The 16,572-nt window shown below is 45.9% G+C and overlaps 3 non-coding genes across 3 annotated transcripts; 1 reads left to right on the top strand and 2 right to left on the bottom strand.

Annotated features, from left to right (window-relative positions):
* Window positions 1-5,840: 5,840 nt before the first annotated feature.
* On the bottom strand, window positions 5,841-5,911 carry trnag-gcc (transfer RNA glycine (anticodon GCC)). Its single transcript has one exon. It is a non-coding gene; the product is annotated as a tRNA-Gly (tRNA).
* A 2,943-nt stretch (window positions 5,912-8,854) lies between these two features.
* Window positions 8,855-8,925, bottom strand: trnas-gcu (transfer RNA serine (anticodon GCU)). The gene has a single exon. It is a non-coding gene; the product is annotated as a tRNA-Ser (tRNA).
* Window positions 8,926-16,490: 7,565 nt separating this feature from the next.
* On the top strand, window positions 16,491-16,572 carry trnas-gcu (transfer RNA serine (anticodon GCU)). Its single transcript has one exon. It is a non-coding gene; the product is annotated as a tRNA-Ser (tRNA).

The following is a 16,572-nucleotide window of genomic DNA, read 5'->3' as shown; positions in this document are numbered from 1 at the left end:
GGACGGAAGCAGCAGCCCGCCACACTTCCTCACCAAAAGCGCAGGAATCCCACTCCTGAGAGATTCACTTCTTTAAACGTTGTTTAGATTCGGTGAATTGCGATATAATTCAATCTTTAATTGTCCTCCGCTCCGTCAGTTCAGGATTTTATTTAAACCGATATTTGGAGCTCTGTTTTACAGGGTGCCGGCTGTTTAAGCATTTCTCAGTCCCACTATTCCCATTAATAACACTTTTTGCTGCTAACTTCTGTTTGATGCAAAACACCGGTCCTGTGAAATTGAACAGCGGTTGCACTGAACATTTTTACAATTACTTACCGTGTTGCGGTTTCTGTATTATAGCGGTTAGCACGTTCACCTCACATGCAAAAAGCCCCCATTTAGATCCCGGGCAGATTTTCTTCATTATATTGGAACTTGCTCGATATGTACCTTCAGGGGCGAGTTTCTTCTCCTGTGTTGATAGGCCGACAATCGGCGGTTCCTGTTCAATTTAACAACGGCTGCACCAAACTCCTGGTGTCATACACACTGACCATTTCTAAAATGCAGTCTGAAAAGCGTTTCACATGCAAAACAAATCATTATTAAACTTGTGAGTGTCAGTCGGTAACCACGTTAGCGTCTCTTTCAGTCTGCAACAGAAAATAATAGGTTGGTTAATGGTGTTTACAGAAATATTCATCTTTTCGTCGAGTTTATTTGGTTTCATGTAATTCATTACATAGGTGTGAATGCCGAATCATAACCACGAGCCCACCAGGCACCTGCACAGACAGTTCACCCAATCCGGTTACTTTGATCATCTGCCCTACTGTGCTTGAAAAACAAAAGGATGAACAGCCCTTTTCTGTGAAAATGTGTCTTGATGAAACTGGTATCTGCAATTGATGAACTGGAGCGAATTGCGGTCGAATAGATCTGGAAAATGCGCAACGCAGCCGCACAGGAATTCCAAGTGAACTCTACGTGGAGGAAAAGGAGTGACAGAAGCAGAAGGAGATGCCACGTGAAAGATTTGGACCTGGACCTGCTGCATGAGACTTTAAATGTGTTCAGCCTTTAACTGTAGCTCAGAGTGTCAGAACAGTCACTGTTATCATTACCCTTTTAAGTATCTTCTTGCACTGCATCTCCTCAATAGTTCCGGGTTATCACAGCATCGCTTTCTTCAAATTTAATCCAAGTGCGAAAACATACACGATTTCAAACCTAAGCAAAGGTGTGTGAGATTGGAAGGAGAGTGTGAGTGGGGATCATGGGCCTGGGGGGTAGTGAGATCATCTCCTGAACAATAAGATATTCCGCAAAGCGAAGAAGCAGGGAGATGAGACCTTTCCCGGCATGTACAAAATCCATCCCTTCTCAATGGCCAGCACCGTTCTTGCCCTCTCTCTCCCTGCTGACCAGGTCAAGATAGGTTTCATGTATTGGCTGTATTTGCATCAGGCATCGAATTCAATTGGCAGCTGGAGGAGTAGAGGAAGCAGGAGGGTAAGAAGATTCAGAAACAGGAGATGCCACGTGAAACGGGCCGAATCTTGTGTGTTCCAGTTGCTTCAAATGATCCACGGCAGTCCTGCTTCGCCTCGTAGCTTTCTCTGCATCGATTCGGCCCGTGCGTGCGTGCGTTTTGGAAATGGAAACAGAGACATCAACAGCTTGTGGGAGTATTTCACCTCACTTTCCATTTCACGCGCAGGCCGACCCGCACTCGGTACTGTTTTTCGCGTTCTCACAGAAAATGCCACTTTGTGCGAGCAGCTTGTCTGGACTGGACTGCACTGAACTGGAACACGAAGGAAATCAGTACTTCAAACAGAAAACATTCTTCACTCACACATCCTGATACATTACGGTCCCTGTACTTGAATTATTGTTCCATTCATTGGAACACAGGAACAGGAATAGGCCATTCAGCACCTCGAGCCTCCAGTTTCAGACATCCTTCCTGAGGTGGGGCGCCCAGAACTGAATGCAGTCCTCCAGATGGGGTCTCACCAGAGCTCTGTGCAGCTGTAACATGACAACCACCCCTTGTATTCCAACCCTATTGAGATAAACGGGGAGAGTGAGAACTCGAGAGAAAGCGGGAGTGTGCAAATGGGAGAGAGAGAAAGAGAGAGCAATTGGGATGGAGAGAGCACCATGCATTGCACATACCATCGCTGTGTCGATTTCTCAGCAGCGCTTTGAATCCCCATTGAGCTTTCGAACCATTTACTGCACCGCAGCAAAAGTTCCAAAGCAGCATATGGGTAACGTGAAATAACCTAATCGATAGCCGATTTGTGATGCCATGAGTAGCACGTGGGACTTCTAATCACTGCAAAGGTTGTGTGTCTGAATCTCACCATCGTTGAATTTTAGCTCAGGGTTCGGTGATTTCCGCGCTGGGAAGCGAAATTTTGCAGCAAAACTACAACGGGATCATTAATGTCCGTCAAGGAAGGAAAACAACTCCCTACACTTCATCTTACACAAGTGGCTCCAGTCCCACCCGAATTTATAATGCTTAATCCACTCTGAGCTGGATTGGCGAAACACTCTGAAGAAGGAGGCTGATCATCTGCTCACCGCAAAAGTCAATCTGCTGAACTTCCGGCTCTGTCAGACTGCATGTTCCTTCAGACTGGTTTCCAACTGGACACATTCATCCTGCTGCTTTTCGAGCATTGGTGCTTGAGGGGTATAATTCTTGCTTGCAGTAATTCAATTCCTGTAAAAGTAGCTCCTGATGATCGCAAGATGGAAAGTATCGTGGCTGAGCGTTCTAACGCGCTGGTTTAAAACTCAAGCTAAATCCCCAAATTAGTAGATTGATCAAAATCATAGTTTATGGTTCCAATACCGCAGCCTCCCACCTGTAAACTAATAACACTAAATATCTCATCACTATTGCAACAAGAGGAACCACGTAGCGATACAACTAATTGATGCATTTTGGAGCACCTCAATTATACGTTCAGCTCCGTTCGAAATGTTCACAAGGAAAAGGATTCGTTCATCTTGGTGAGACTCAACTAACAACCTCGGCATTTCCCGACCCTGTACTGTCAGATAAGGAGCGTGCACTGACTGCGCCGCTGGAGCCCGGTCACTCTGATCACCTGTCCCACTCTGCTGGAAATAATATTAAGGTGAGAGGCCCTTACCTGTGGAAACGTGTCCTGTCCCCGTGATGAAAATAATATCTGCAGTTACACTTTCAGCTCCTTTCACATCCTCTGCTCCATCGCACTACAATCGGGATTTCTGTGAACAGAACAAAATAAACATTGGCAGAAATTCTAAAAGCAGCGGGATTCAAACCCACACATCGAAAGAAATTAAATTTAACACATTAGACCGCGAGGCCACGCTACCATAATTTCACAGTAACGTTTAAAGAGCTGTTTAATGCTCAAATTAATGAATTGAGGCTAATTGATCGCATTTACCCCGTGCTGGAGTTGTTCTCCTTTGAGCAGAGAACGTTAAGAGGAGAATTGATAGAAGTGTTAAAAATCATGAAGGGCTTAGATAAAGTAAATAAAGAGAAACTGTTCCCATTGGCGGAAAGGTTGAGAACCAGAGGACACAGATTTACGGTGATTGGCAAAAGAACCAAAGGCGATATGAGGAAACACTTTTTTACCCGGCGAGTAGTTATAATCTGGAATGCGCTGCCTGAAAGGATGGTGGAAGCAGATTCAATCGTGGGTTTTAAAAAGGAATTCGATAAATACTTGAAGGCATAAAAATTTCGAGCTACCGGAAGGAGCGGGGGAATGGGACTAACTGGATTGCTCTTAAAATGACCCGGCACGGGCTCGATGGGCCGAATAGTCTCCTTCTGTTCTGCAACCATTTTATGATTGTATGATTCTATTCATAACATTTATTTTCTTTGCATGCATTTCTCTATCTTTCCCTGTCTCTGTCTCTTGTGTTGTCCTCTGATGGACTTCTCAGGCTTCCTTGAACGGCGACGGCTGATCGAACCTGCAACGACCAGAGAAGGTTAAAGAAAGACTGAGACGGTAGGAAAAGTAAAGGTGCATCCCAGCTGCTGCAGCCAATGTCTACACATACATGTCTCGTCGCTCTCACAGTGAAACAAATCACCAATTTGATTAAAGTATTCTTATGGTAGAGTGTATGTTATCGCCATGCCGAGACAAACATATCAGAGAATCAGACAATCTTAAAAATTTACGCCAGCGGAGGCCATTGCGCCCATCTTGTTTGTACCGGCCGGAAAAGAGGTATCCAGCATCGCCCGACTTCCCAGCGTTTGGTCCGTAGTCTTGTCGGTTATGGCTCTTCAAGTGCATATTGAAGTGCTTTTTAAATCCGATGAGGATTTCTGCTTCTCCCACCCTTTCAGGCAGCGAGTTCCAGACCCCCACCACCCGCTGGGTGGAAAAAAATCCCCTCTGCTCCATTCTAATCCTCTACCAATTACCTTAAATCTCTGCCCCCTTTTTATTGACCTCCCTGCTAAGTGAAACAGGTCCTTCCTTTCCACTCAATCGAGGCCTGTAATAATTTTGTACACCTCAAATAAATCTCCCCTCTGCCTCCCCTGTTCCAGAGAAAACACACTCAGCCTATCCAATCTATCCTCATAGCTAAAATTCTCCAGTCCTCCAAACATCGTCGTAAATCACATCTGTACCATTTCTAGTGCAGTCACATCTTTCATGTAATGTGGTGACCACAACTGTCCGCAATACTCCAGCTGTGGCCAAACTAGTGAATTATTCATTCCTAGAATAAGCTCCCTGCTCTTACATTCGATGCCTCGGCAACACATGTAAAGTAAATAAAATGTCTCAAGATGATGAAGAGAATGATGCTGAATGTGAATTTCCCCCAGGGCAGGCGGTCTCATTGATATTGGATGACGGGATAGAGAACGAGATATCGAAGTTTGCCAATGGGCACGTTGTAAGCAGTGAAGATGAAAGCATAACATTCCAGAGAGACATTAACATAATAAATGAATGGCCAAAACCGTGCCAAATGGATTTCAATTTCGGCAAGTGTGAGGTCATCCACTTTGGACTTCACAATGATAGATGAGGATACTTTCCAAAAGGTGAAAAATTCGAAACTGTGGAGTTCCAAAGGAACTTAGGTGTCCATGTACATAGATCAAAAACAGGTCATGGACAGGTGCTGGAATTAATCAAAAAGGCGAATGGAATGGTGGACGATATATTTAGAGGACGAAAATACAAGGGAATAGACATTGTTCCAGAGCAACACAAAGCTCAGGTTGGACCACACCTGGAGTATTGTGTTCAGTTCTGGACAGCGCACCTTAGGAAGGATATACTGTCCTTGGAGGGAGTGCAGTGGAGATTTACTAGAATGATACCTGGACTCTAAGCGTTAAATTACGAGGAGAGATTACACAAACTATGGTTGTATTCCCTGTAATTAAGTAGATTAAAGGCTGATGTGATCGAAATTATCAAGCTATTAAGAGGAACTGATGGGGTCGTTACAAAGAAACTATTTCCGCTCGTTGGGGTGTCTAGGACTTGGGGGCATAGCCTAAACATTAGAGTCAGGACTTTCAGGGGTGAAGTTAGGATACACTTCGACAAGCAAAGAGAGGAAGTCTCTTCCACAAACGGCAGTTTGATGTGAGCACAATTGTTAATTTTAAACCCGTGATTAAAGATTTTTGTTAACCAAAGGTATTTGGAGATATGGGACTAAGTCGGGTGCAGGGAGTTCAGTCACAACTCAGCCATGATCTCATTGAGTTGCGGAACAGGCTGGAAGGACCAAATCCCGGAATCCTGTTCCGAAGTTCCTCCTTGGTGCAGAATGCAAAATAGTCGTGCATTAGCCGGGAATCGAACCCGGGTCTCCCGCGTGGCAAGCGAGAATTCTACCCCTGAACCACCAATGCTGACTTGGGCAAAGTGTCCATGTTTCCAAATGGAATCCTGTCTGAACGAACATGCTGTTCACAGCTGCGATGGACGAGTGGTGAAAGCTGTTGTCTCAAAACTCCAATGGGGTTTTCCTGCTCAGGTTTGAAGTCGGCTCGCAGTGCTACGGCTTAAAGATCTCTTCAATGCTCAAATACATTAATTGGAATTAATTGACCGCATTTACCTCTCTCCCAGCATGAGAGATACTTCAACGTGGCCGGTGCTATTAATTGGGCGTCCAATCTTCTCTTCCAAGATTTCAAGACCGAGAAGCAATATCTCCCAATCTGTAACTTAAATTCTGCTAGCTTGCAAAACTTAAAATTTATACTCTTTATTTTGTTTGCACGCACCTCTGTATCTTTCCCTGTCTCTGTCTCTTGTCTCTGTTTGACCCCTGATGGCTTCTCAGGCTTCCTTGAACGGCGAAGGCTGATCTAAACTGCAACACCAGCAGAGGAGGGCAAAAAAGGGACTGAGACGGTAGGTAAAGTAAAGGTGCAACCCAGCTGCTGTAGCTAATGCTTATACACTTATGTCTCTTCGCTCTCACAATGAAACAAAGCACCAATTTGATTAAAGTATACTTATGGTAGAGTGTATGTTATCACGATGCCGAGACAGACGGCAATCATATCATAGAATCCGAGAAAGTTCGGCCACAGAAGGAAGCCATTCTGCACATCGTGCCTGTGCCGGCGAAAAATCGGTACCGAGCCTCATCTCACTTTCCAGCGTTTGATACCTAATCCTGTTTGTTACGGATCTTAACTTGCATATTGAAGTTTTTATTTTGCCAATGCGCTGAGGGTTTCTGCATCTCCCACCCTTTTCGGCAGTGATTTCCCGACCCCCACCACCTGCTGGGTGGAAAAAAATCTTCCTCTCCCCTCTAATCCTTCTACCAATCACCTTAGATCTATGTACCCTGATTATTGACCTCCCAGCTAAGGGAAATAGATCCTTGCTATCCACTCTATCTAGGCCCGTCATAATTTTATACACCTCAATAAAATCTGCCAACAGCCTCGTCACCTCCAGTGCAAACAACCTTATCCTATCCAATCTAATCTCATAGCTAGAATTCTCATGTTCTGACAACAGTGTCGTAAATCTCCTCTGTACCATTTCTAGTGCAATCACATCTATGCTGTAATGTGGTGACCACAACTGTATGCAGTATTCTTGCTGTGACCTAGCTATTGTTTTAAAATTTCTGCCATAACCTCCCTGCTCTTACATTCTCTGCCTCGGTTAATAAAGGAAAGTATCCTGTATGCATTTGTAACCACGTTAACTATCTGTCCTCTTACATTCTGGGATTTGTGGACATGCACTCCAAGGTTCCTCTTTTCATTTACACCTCTCGGTATCCTCTAAAGCAATGTTGTTTCAGAGCAACTAATTCTGAAACGTCTTACTTGATAATACAAGTCGTACAGACGAAACCAATTCAGTAAAGGGAAACGAATATTGGCGACAGGAAATAGTTAGTGTACAACTTGATATTACCGCACACCGGAATAGAAATCGAGATTGGATGGATAGAAGAGGTCTGAAAGGATGGCCGATCGGCTTTGGAAGACAGCGAAACTTTACACTGGCTGCACGAAGCAAGTAACAGCGCCTGGTTGATCTCGATGCATGATTCTCGCTTCGGGACTTTAGTTGATTAATATCCGAGAAGTTCCGGGTTCAAGTCCCGGATGAGCCTTGCTATGCCACTACTTTGAGTGAAAAGACACCAACTGGCTTCTGACATCTTCTCAGAATTGCATTTGGTAGGATTGAATTACATGCAGATCATGTTTGAGCTCCAGAGGACAGAGTGCTGAAGTTCCCAAGGCACAACACATGTAAAGTAAATAAAATGTCTCAAGATGATGAAGAGATTGATGCTGAATTGGAATTTCCCCCATGTCAAGGCGGTTTCATTGATATTAGATGACGGGATAGAGAACGACACATCGAAGTTTGCCGATAGCCCCAAAATGGGTAGCGTTGTAAGCAGTGTAGATGAACGCACAACATTCCAGAGAGATATTAATATAATAAATGAATGGCCAAAACCGTGGCAAATGGATTTCAATTTTGGCAAGTGTAAGGTCATCCACTTTGGACTTCACAAAGATAGATCAGAATACTTTATAAAAAGTGAAAAATTCGAAACTGTGGAGTTCCAAAGGAACTTAGGTGTCCATGTACATAGATCAATAACATATCATGGACAGGTACAAGAAATAATCAAAAAGGCTAATGGAATGGTGGCCTATATATTTAGAGGACGAGAATACAAGAGAATAGACAAAATTCTAGAGCTGCACAAAGCTCTGGTTGGACCACACCTGGAGTACTGTGTTCAGTTCTGGACACCGCACCTTCGGAAGGGTATATTGTCCTTGGAGGGAGTGCAGTGTAGATTTACTGGAATGATACCTGGACTCTAAGCGTTAAATTACGAGGAGAGATTACACAAACTATGGTTGTATTCCCTGCAATTTAGTAGATTAAGGGCTGATGTGATCGAAATTATCAAGATATTACGAGGAACTGTTGGGGTAGTTACAAAAAAACTATTTCCGCTCTTTGGGGTGTCTCGGACTTGGGGGCTGAGCCAAACATTAGAGTCAGGACTTTCAGGAGTGAAGTTAGGACACACGTCGACAAGCAAAGGGAGGTAGAAGTGTGGAAGTCTCTTCCACAAACGGCAGTTTGATGCGAGCACAATTGTTAATTTCAAACCCGTGATTAAAGATTTTTGTTAACCAAAGGTATTTAGAGATCTGGGACTAAGGCGGGGACAGTGAGTGCGGTCACAACTCAGCCATGATCTCATTGAGTTGCGGAACAGGCTCGAAGGACCAAATACCGGAATCCTGTTCCGAAGTTCCTCCTTGGTGCAGAATGCAAAATGGTCGTGCATTGGCCGGGAATCGAACCCGGGTCTCCCGCGTAGCAGGCGAGAATTCTACCCCTGAACCACCAATGCTGGCTTGTGCAAAGTCTCCATGTTTCTAAATGGAATCCTGTCTGAACGAACATGCCGTTTCCAGCTGCGATGGACGAGTGGTTAAAGCTGTTGTCTCAAAACTCCAATGGAGTGCTGCGGCTTGAAGATCTCTTCAATGCTCAAATACATTAATTGGAATTAATTGAACACATTCACCTCTCTCCCAGCATGAGAGATACTTCAACGTGGCCGGTGCTTTTAATTGGGCGTCCAATCTTCTCTTCCAAGATTTCAAGATCGAGAAGCAATATCTCCCAATCTGTAACTTAAATTCTGCTAGCTTGCAAAACCTGACATTTATACTCTTTATTTTCTTTGCATGCATCCCTGTCTCTGTCTCTTGTCTCTCTTTTTGACCCCTGATGGCTTCTCAGGCTTCCTTGAACGGCGCAGGCTGATCTACCCTGCAACACCAGCAGAAGAGGGTAAAAAAAGGGACTGAGACGGTAGGTAAAGTAAAGGTGCAACCCAGCTGCTGTAGCTAATGCTTATACACTTATGTCTCTTCGCTCTCACAATGAAACAAAGCACCAATTTGATTAAAGTATACTTATGGTAGAGTGTATGTTATCACGATGCCGAGACAGACGGCAATCATATCGTAGAATCCGAGAAAGTTAGGCCACAGAAGGAAGGCATTCTGCACATCGTGCCTGTGCCGGCCGAAAAATCGGTACCGAGCCTCATCTCACTTTCCAGCGTTTGGTCACTAATCTTGTAGGTTACGGATCTTCAGGTGCATACTGAAGTTTTTATTTTTCAATGCGCCTCTCCCACACTTTCAGGCAGTGATTTCCCGACCCCCACCGCCCACTGGGTGGGAAATATATCTTCCGCTGCCCTCTAATCCTTCGACCAATTATCTTAGATCCATGTACGCTGATTATTGACCTCCCTGCTAAGGGAAATAGGTTCTTGCTATGCACTCTATCCAGGCCCGTCATAATTTTATACACCTAAATTAAATCTCCCGACAGCCTCATCAGTTCCAAAGCGAACAACCCCAGCCTTTCCAATCTATCCTCAAAGCTAAAATTCTCCAGTTCTGGCAACATTGTCGTAAATCTCCTCTGTCCCATCTCGAGTGCAATCACACCTTTCCTGTAATGTGGTGACCACAACTGTATGCAGTATTCTTGCTGTGGCATAACTATTGTTTTATAAATTTCTAACATAACACGCCTGCTCTTATATTTTATGCCTCTGCTAATAATGCAGAGAAACCGTTATGACTTCTCAACCACATTATCTACCTGTTCTGCTACCTTCTGGAATCTGTGGACATGCACTCCAACGTTCCGATGTTCATCTGCATCTCTCAGTCTCCTCCCAAGCAATGTAGTTTCAGAGCAACTAATTCTGAAACGTCTTACTTCTTAATTCAAGTCGTACAGTCGAAACCAATTTGGTAAAGGGATGCTGATATTGGTCACTGGAAATAGTTAATGTACAACTTGATATTGCTGTGCACCAGAACAGAAAACGAGATTGGATGGACAGAAGAGGTCTGAAAGGGTGGCCGATCGGCAGTGGGAGGCACGACTGCACTGGCAGCGGTTCGTGGGTCATGGGTTATGATTCTCGCTTCGAGGTTTGCGTTAAATGATATACGCGAGATCTCAGCTTCAAATCCCGCACGACCTCTCCTGTCGCAATGCTTTTCGTGAAAAATCAGCAATTAGCTTCCGACATCTTTTCGGTGTTGCTGTTGGGAGAATTGAATTATATCCAGAGAATATTTGAGCTCCAGAGGACAGGGTGCGGAAGTTTCCAAGGCGCAACACACGTGAAGGAGCGGGTGAGCGGGTGAGTGGGACGGACTGGATCGCTCTTACAATGAGCCAGCACGGGATCGATGGACCGAATAGCCTCCTTCTGTGTTGTACCCATTTCATAATTGTATGATTCGATGCATTCTCTTTATTTTCTTTGCATGCATTTCTCTATCTTTCCCTGTCTCTGTCTCTCGTATTGTCCACTGATGGACTTCTCAGGGTTCATTAAACGGCGATGCCTGTTCGAACCTGCAACACCAGCAGAGAAGGTAAAAGAAAGATTGAGACAGTAGGAAAAGTAAAGGTGCAACCCCGCTGCTGCAGCCAATGTCTTCACATTAATGTTTTATTCGTTCATGGGATGTGGGCGTCGCTGGCGAGGCCGGCATTTATTGTCCATCCCTAATTGCTCTTGTGAAGCTGGTGGTGAGCCGCCTTCTTGAACCGCTGCAGTCCGTGTGGTGAAGGTTTTCCCACAGTGTTGTTAGGAAGGGAGTTCCAGGATTTTGACCAAGCGACGATGAAGTAACGGCGATATATTTCCAAGTCGAGATGGTGTGTGACTTGGAGGGGAACGTGCAGGTGGTGTTGTTCCCATGTGCTTCTCGGTGGTAGAGGGTGTGGGTTTTGGAGGTGCTGTCGAAGAAGCCTTGGCGAGTTGCTGCAGTGCATCCTGTGGATGGTACACACTGCAGCCACTGTGCGCAGGTGGTGAAGGGAGTGAATGTTTGGGGTGGAGGATAGGGTGCCAATCAAGCGGGCTGCATTGTCCTGGATGGTGTCGAGCTTCTTGAGTGTTGTTGGAGCTGCACTCCTTCAGGCAAGTAGAGAGTATTCCATCACACTCCTGACTTGAGCCTTGTGGATGGTGGAAAGGCTTTGGGGAGTCAGGAGGTGAGTTACTCGCCGCAGAATACCCAGCAGCTGACCTGCCCTCGTAGCCACAGTATTTATATGGCTGGTCCAGTTCATTTTCTGGTCAATGTTGACCCCCAGGATGTTAATGGTGGCGGATTCGGCGATGGGAATGCCGTTGAATGTCAAGGGGAGGTGGTTAGACTCTCTCTTGTTGGAGATGGTCATTGCCTGGCACTTGTCTGGCGTGAATATTACGTGCCACTTATGAGCCCAAGCATGGATGTTGGCCAGGTCTTGCTGCATGCGGGCTCGGACTGCTTCATTATTTGAGAGGTTGCGAATGGAATTGAACACTGTGCAGTCATCAGCGAACATCCCCATTTCTGACCTTATGATGGAGGGAAGGTAATTGATGAAGCAGCTGAAGATGGTTGAGCCCAGGACACTGCCCTGAGGAACTCCTGCAGCAATGACCTGGGGCTGAGATGATTGGCCTCCAACAACCATTATCATCTTCCTTTTTGTTAGGTATGACTCCAGCCACCGGAGAGTTTTCCCCCTGATTCCCATTGACTTCAATTTTACGAGGGCTCCTTGGTGTCACACTCGGTCAAATGCTCTCTTGATGTCAAGGTTATTCACTCTCACCTCACCTCTGGAATTCAGCTCTTTTATCCATGTTTGGACCCAGGCTGTAATGAGGTCTGGAGCCGAGAGGTCCTGGCGGAACCCAAACTGAGCATCGTTGAACAGGTTATTGGTGAGTAAGTTCCGCTCGATAGGACTGTCAACGACACCTTCCATCACTTTGCTGATGATTGAGAGGAGACTGGTGGGGCTGTAATTGGCCGGATTGTATTTGTGCTGCTGTTTTGGACAGGACATACCTGGGTAATTTTCCACGTTGTCGGTTATATGCCAGTGTTGTTGCTGTACTGGAACAGCTTGGCGAGAGGCGCAGCTAGTTCTGGAGCACAAGACTTCAGTACTACAGCCGGAATGTTGTCGGGGCCCGCAGCCTTTGCTGTATCCAGTGCACTTCGTCGTTTCTTGATATCACGTGGAGTCAATCGAATTGGCTGAAGACTGGCTGCTATGAATATGGGGAGGAGGCCATGATGGATTCATCCACTCGGCACTTCTGGCTGCAAACGCTTACAGCCTTGTCTTTTGCACTCACGTGCTGCACTCTGCCATCATTTAAGGATGGGGAAATTTACAGAGTTTGCCGAGCCTCCTCCTCCCGTTAGTTGTTTCATTGTCCACCACCATTCACGATTAACTGTGGCAGGACTGCAGAGCTTTGATCTGATCCATTGGTTGTAGAATCGCTTAGCTCTAATCTATAGCATGTTTTTTTCCGCTGTTTAGAATGCATTTACGCCGGAGTTGTAGCTTGACCAGGTTGGCACCTCATTTTGAGGTGCACCAGGTGCTGTTTCTGGCATGCTCTTCTGCAGTCCTCATTGAACCACGGTTGATCCCCTGGCTTGTTGGTAGAGTGAGGAATATGCCGGGCCATGAAGTTACAGATTTTGCTGGAATACAATTGTGCTGCTGCAGGATGGCCATACTGCACCTCATGGAATGCACAGTTTTGAGCTGCTGGATCTGTTATGAATCTATCCCATTTAGCACGGTGGTAGTGCCACGTAACACGTTGGATGGCATCCTCAGTGCGATGACAGGACTTCGTCTCCACGAGGACTGTGCAGTGGTCACTCCCACCAATACTGTCATGGACAGATGCATTTGCGACAGGTAGATTGGTGAGGACGAGGTCAAGTTGGTTTTTCCCTCATGTTGATTCATTCACCATCTACCGTCAGCCCAATCTTGCAGCAATGCCCTTCAGGCCTCGGCGAGTAGTGGTGCTACCGAGCCACCTTTGGTGATGAACATTGAAGTCCCCCAGCTACCCTCAGTGCTTCCTTCAAGTGGTGTTCAACATGGAGGAGGACTGATATCAGCTGCTGAGGGCTGGTCAGGAGGTGGTTTCACTTGCCCATGTTTGACCTGATGCCATGAGGTCCACAGTCAATGTTGAACACTCCCATCCTGACTGCATATCACTGTACCGCCACTGTCTGGTCGGTCTGTCCTGCCGGTGGGACAGGACATACCCAGGGAGGTGATGGAAGAGTCTGCGGACTTTGGCTGAAAGGTATGATTCTGTGAGTGTGGTTATGTCAGGCAGTTGCTTGACAAGTCTGAGGGACAGCTCTCCCAATTTTGGCACAAGTCCCCAGATGTTCGTGAGGAGGACTTTGCAGGGTCGACTGGGCTTGGTTTGAGCCTTTGTCGTGTCCGGTGCCTATTGGCCCGTCCGGATTTATTATGACTTTTAATCGAGATTTTACAACTGAGTGGTTTGCTAGGCCATTTTAGAGGGCAATTAGGAATCAACCACATTGGTCGCTGTGGGTCTTGAGTCACATTTCGGCCAGACTGGGGAAGGACGGCAGGTTTCCTTCCCTGAAGGGCATGAGTAAACCAGATGGGTTTTTACAACAATGCGGTAGTTTCATGGCCACCATTACTGATGCTGGTATTTTAATTCCAGGTTTAATTTTTATTAATTGAATTGAAATTCTCCAGCTGTCATGGCGGGATTATGAACTCGTGACCCCGGATTATGAGTCCAGGCCTCTGTCTTATTAGCCAGTAACATAACCACTATGTTACTGTATCTATTCGCGCTCCACGGAGTCACTCTCTTTCCATTCATCTTATTTCGTGCTTTTTCTTTCTGCCTCCAGCACCTTTGTCTGTATCCTGTTTTTGTTCTCTCATGTGTCTCTGCTGGATGATCCAAAATTCAGACCTGCCGCTTCTTCCAGCTTTTTCTTCCTTCCACAATCATGGTCCATTTCATTGAGAATTTAATGCGGCCTTGCCTACTCTAACATCCACTTTCACATTCTTACCACTTAAATTTGCTCTGCATCGACCGCTGTTTCTCGGGGGAAAATGTCCAAATGTTCATTTGTTCCTTGAAACCAATCAATACTTTTTGATCTGCGTGACTGTTCCAGAGACAAGCACTAAGAAAGCAGGGCTGGCATTCGGAAGGACAGCGGCATACTTTTCGGTGAAATTTCCATGGGGTATCTTGTGACACGGGGGATGTTAACTGAAGAACTGGGTTTTGTTTTCATGGTCGTTGGCGCTTTTCCCCGAGCAGTTGATGGGCGGGAGAGACGGGCGGCGCGACATAGCTGCGAATGACGGCTGAAAGGTGCACTTTTGGCAATCTGGGCGGTGCAGTCAGGTCGGAAATGTTCCGCTTGATCTTAATTGGTCTGTAGAAATGTACTATTGAAAAGGAATGAGGAGAAATTAGAAGAGCGGGAATGGTGTAAAAGTGACGATGATTGGAGGTTGGCCGTGAGCGAAAGGTCCTTTGAATGTGCGGCGCGGAGGGGATTTTGTTCAGAAACGATACACTTTAAAGCGCGTGGGGAAAGTGAAGTGTGAGCTTTGTCCTTGGGTCAGACTGGGTGTTTTCAGGAAAACAGCCATTGTGAAATCACAAAAATGAAAACAGAAAATATTCAGCAGGTCAGGCAGCGCCTGTGGAGAAAGAACCAGAGGTAAGGTTTCAGCCCTCCGAACTTTTTCATCAGAAATGGGCAGGCTGGTATGTCGGAGAACAGCTCAGCTGTCCAAGATGCTGGAGTCCATCTTTCGATTACGTGGGTTCGAATCCCCCAATTGCTGGAACTGTTTATTTTGGCCGCGTCACCTAAAAATCTTCTTTCCAAAGAAGTGCGTTTCCGCATTGCTGGCTTACATCTGTTTGCACAAGTCAGCAAAGTCTGAATTGCCACCCAAAATGTTTCTTGCACGGAGGTGTTGGGAGTGTAAGGGGTGATCCAGGTGAAGTATCAATCAAAGTGCACAATGCCCCCTGGTAAACGAAGTATCTCTTATGGTGTGCATATGATGAAAGATATGGACCATAATTATGTATTTCTTCTTTGCATCACACGAGGATTTATTATCGGGAAATGGACATGAGCAGGAGCATGACGATTTACGTCATGCTCCGGTCGCTTTGCATCGCCCCCGACACAGAGAATAGAATCATAGAAAGGTTACAGCATGGAAAGAGGCCATTCGGCACACGAGTCCGGACCGGCTCTCTGCAAGAGCAATCCAGCTAGACCCCACCGCCCCGCCCCACCCCGCCCTTTCCCTGCAGCCCTGTATTTTATTTTTCGTTTCAAATACTTATCCAGTTCCCTGTTGAAGGCCATGATTGAATCTGCCTCCACCACCCCCTCGGGCGGTGCATTCCGGATCCTAAACAATCGCTGTGTAAAAATTTTTTTCCTCATGTCACCTTTGGCTCTTTTGCCAAACACCTTAAATCGATGTCCTCTGGTCCTTGACCCTTCCGCCAATGGGAACAGTTTCTCTCTATCTACTCTGTCCAGATCCTTCATGATTTTAATTCCTCTATTCAATCTCCTCTCAACCGTCTCTATTCCAAGGAGAACAACCCCAGCTTCTCCAGTCTATCCATGAAACTAAAGCCCCACCTTCCTGGAATCTTTCCAGGAATCACCCACCATCAACATCCAAGTGGTCACCATGAACCAGAAAGTTAACTGGACCAGCCACCTAAATGGTGTGGCGACAAGAGCAGGTCAGAGGCTGGATATTCTGCGCCGAGTAACTCAACTCATGAATCCCAAAAGCCGTCCCACCATCTACAAAGCGCAAGTCAGGATTGTAATAGAATACTCATGTGATGGTCATCTACATGAAATGTTAACTCTGTTTCTATATCTAAAGATTCTGCCTGACCTGCTGAGGATATCCAGCATTTCCTGTTTTTATTTCAGTTTGGCAACATAGTCAGTATTTTCATTTTGAATGAAGGAGCTTTCGCAAGTTTGAGCATGCGACGAGGTGGCCGAGTGGTTAAGGCGATGGACTGCTAATCCATTGTGCTCTGCACGCGTGGGTTCGAATCCCATTCTCGTCG

This window comes from Heptranchias perlo, chromosome 20 (genome assembly GCF_035084215.1).
Source record: "Heptranchias perlo isolate sHepPer1 chromosome 20, sHepPer1.hap1, whole genome shotgun sequence".
Classification (NCBI taxonomy): Eukaryota; Metazoa; Chordata; class Chondrichthyes; order Hexanchiformes; family Hexanchidae; genus Heptranchias; species Heptranchias perlo.
Note: the sequence above shows the minus strand (reverse complement) of the source record. Positions and strands in the feature narration are given on the sequence as shown.